The sequence below is a fragment of the Ananas comosus genome, unplaced genomic scaffold (assembly GCF_001540865.1).
Source record: "Ananas comosus cultivar F153 unplaced genomic scaffold, ASM154086v1, whole genome shotgun sequence".
Taxonomy (NCBI): Eukaryota; Viridiplantae; Streptophyta; class Magnoliopsida; order Poales; family Bromeliaceae; genus Ananas; species Ananas comosus.
In genome coordinates this window covers 684-4,225 of record NW_017892246.1, presented here as the reverse complement: position 1 = coordinate 4,225, position 3,542 = coordinate 684, and the positions used below count along the sequence as shown (strand labels likewise).

Genomic DNA, 3,542 nt, shown 5'->3' with positions numbered 1-3,542 from the left:
GGCAATTTAGTCATTTTACATCTACTATATTTTCAAAATTTTTATTTTTTCTTTGTTTTCTTTTTCTCTCTCTATCTTTCCTTTCATAATTTGGCATTTCATATAAGAAAAATTTCAAATGATTTGACAATATGATCATTGAATTTAAACTTTAAATAGTAATTTAAAATTCCTCTAATTTAAATCTCACTTTTAAATTTAAAATTTAATATTAAATTCAAATTTATATTTTAAAAATTAAGTTTCATATAAATACTTTGAAATATGATAAACAGAAATAATTATTTGAATTCTAGTCTTCTTGTTTAGGTTTGGTTTTGGATTTCGGAAAATTGGTCAGGTTTGAATTTGGATATGGATTTTTGAAATCCGTCGAGTTCGAAAATAATTTAAACAACAAATCTTACATTTAAGGACGCTTTAAATAGTAATTAGTGACGCTTTAAAGCGTCGGGAAAAATAACGCCGACGCTTTTAAAAGCGTCGGAAAAAGTGTCGTTACATAAACATGTCGGGACATATTTACCGACGCTTTAACATAGCATCGGGGAACTTTTTCCGACTCTTTTTAGAGTCGGTAATGTGTTAGGTGCCGACTCTAAAAAGAGTCGTTAATTTAAACAATTGCCGACACTCCAAAGTGTCGGTAAATTAAGAAATACTAACATATTACCGACTGTAAAAAGAGTCGTTAATTTAAACAATTGCCGACACTCCAAAGTATCGGTAAATTATGAAATACCAACATATTACCGACTCTAAAAAGAGTCGTTAATTTAAACAATTGCCGACACTCCAAAGCATCGGTAAATTATGAAATACCAACATATTACCGACTCTAAAAAGAGTCGTTAATTTAAACAATTGTCGACACTCCAAAGCATCGGTAAATTATAAAATTCCAACATATTACCGACTCTAAAAGAGTCGTTAATTTAAACAAATACCGACACTCCAAAGCATCGGTAAATTATGAAATACCAACATATTATCGACTCTAAAAAGAGTCGTTAATTTAAACAATTGCCGACACTCCAAAGCATCGGTAAATTATAAAATTCCAACATATTACCGACTCTAAAAGAGTCGTTAATTTAAACAAATACCGGCACTCCAAAGCACCGATAAATTATGAAATATCAAATAAACACGCCAATACGAAAACTTTGCAATAATGAACAAAATTATTAAAATGTTTCAACATTAGTAAACTTCAATCAACAATGTCCCAATCAAAAAATCAAAAATTCTCTACTATTGTATAAGCAGGGAATAATAGGAACAAACAAAAATTTCATCACTTTTTTATTCACAATGAATTATTAATCGTATAGCGTATATAGTGTTTTCAGTTTAAACGAATGCCCTCCGGTAATGTATATGTAGCCGCAGACAAAATGTGATGAAAAGAGTAATATGAGGAGGGCTCAACAATGCACTGTCCCACCAAAATAGTATATGTCAGACAATATTCATCCTGCAATAGCAAACAAAAATTAAAGTTAGTACAAATACTCAATTCACCAATTTTATCGTTGTAGATAGAATGTGAGGAAAAAAGAGTTTATGATTAAAACTCCAGATAGTTAGGTTACGATACAAATAGACGCATATCTTTAATTGTAGGATCATCAAATTTCTTTTCAAAAACTCAAACCCAAAGCTTATTAACAATCTCATTTTGCAGTCATTTTGCAGTCAGAAGACACTAATGGTCTGATGCAGGTCATGGACAAATGATTTGAGATGACACTACCTAGCTGGCATATTGGAACGACAATTGGGACTTTGCCTTTCCAAAACTCCTTATGACAAAAGACGCATCAGAGCAATAAAGGTGCTAGTAAGCCAATGCATGAGCAGTAAAGAAGCAATTGTATATGAGAGTTACAACATTATTATATTGACAGGAAGCATAAGATATCATTCAACTGAATTGTGACTGTCACTAATGAAGAATAGAATCTTACGAAGAAGCTTTAGCTTCCTCGAAGGAATGCAAGAAAGAGCACAAGAGAACAAACAGGACAAAAAATTACTATTGTGTTCAGTATTCACTAACAGCAATTAGCAAGGAGTGTTGACATTTTGTTGTGTTAACAGATACATTCTGAACAAGCTTATCTTCTCAAGGTCTCTAAGCAAATAATCACAGATCTGAAATTATTTCCCATGGCCTAGCTGGAATTGCAAAAAGATAGTGGATGGTGCTTCAATTAAAAAACACTGGTAAGGGATTATACCAATATCGATGGCGATCTCTCTAGATCTGTCGTCTGAATTGGAGCTTAATTTTGCCGAAAACAAGCACAAGAAGCAGCAGAGGAAAAGGAGCGCTGTGCCGCGGTTTGGGATTGAGCTTGGATTTGTGAAGAGGACCACCCGTGACAGAGAAGTTAACTGGGATACAATCAGAAAAATCTAAATACTTAAACTGGGATACAATCAGAAAAATTATATGAAATTTTCCAACAGAGGCACAATCAAATAGCGAAAAAGATAGATAAAATTACTTAAATTGGGATGAATCCAAACATATATTAAACAATATACGATCGACGTCACCTAAGGAAGCTGTGGAGCAGTGGCGATCAATCACGCGATCAAATAGGAAAATCACAGCTTTAACTCGATCGGCTTCAATACTTCAAAATGCACAGTATTTCGAAATTTGATCCACCAACAATCGAAGAGAGGCGAGGGAGATGAAGAGGAAATTGATCGAAGTTTTGTCGCCTCGATCGAGCGCCGGAGTTGATTGAAGCTGGGTGCGATGAAGGGGAACGAGCGCTGAGTTTGATGAGCAAGGGCGTCGCGATGAAGGGGATCGAGCTCGCGTTGATGAAGCTGGGCGTGGGCTTTACATCGAGTGGAGGGAGAGAGGGCGTGGGTTTGGTTTAGACAAATTCCGCAACGAATAATCGGATCGTGATAAAATCTAATAAATTATTGATAAAATTATAAAACTAACTTACAGAAATCCTTAATCCCAAAATTCCGTGGAAGAAGAATATATCAACAAATTTGTCCGGAAATAGCGTGCGAGGACTGTCCAAGCGTATTTCCTCCGCCTCCGTATGCGATTACCGCAATACACCGCGCCCAAGATACGACCGGATTCTCCTCTACGACACGAAGCGGAAGGAGGTTGACGGAAGCTTCTTCAACACCGATGACGAGAAGAATTAAATATAAAATGAAAGAAATGTTAAGGCATAAAACTAATTCTCAAAACTTACGGAGCTTTTCTTTGCTGTTAATGTTACAAAAATGTACGCTCTCAATAATTAGTACCCCCAAGCATTTATAGAGAGGGCTAAGGATCAGAACGTTGGAGTCCAACGTTCAAAACCCATATAATTAGCTACCTCCTAATGATCAGCATGCACTGGGTAACTTCCGGCACGTGAGGCGCAACGTCTTCCGCTTCTCCGCGCGAGCGGAGCGGGTGCGCGCGCAACGACTTTCCGCTTCTCCGCGCGAGCGGAGCGGGAGCGCAAAAAGAAATATTAAATAAATAATAATACATTAAATAAATAAAA

General features: G+C 35.9%; 1 long non-coding RNA gene across 2 annotated transcripts; it reads right to left on the bottom strand.

Annotated features, from left to right (window-relative positions):
- Nucleotides 1–1,237: 1,237 nt before the first annotated feature.
- LOC109705349 lies at nt 1,238–2,593 on the bottom strand. Of its 2 annotated transcripts, XR_002214702.1 has the most exons (3): nt 2,566–2,593; nt 2,244–2,400; nt 1,238–1,477 (listed from the first exon to the last, which is right to left on the bottom strand). It is a non-coding gene; the product is annotated as an uncharacterized LOC109705349 (long non-coding RNA). The 2 variants fall into 2 exon arrangements; XR_002214701.1 differs by lacking the exon at nt 2,566–2,593 and having other exon boundaries at nt 2,244–2,524.
- Nucleotides 2,594–3,542: the final 949 nt, after the last annotated feature.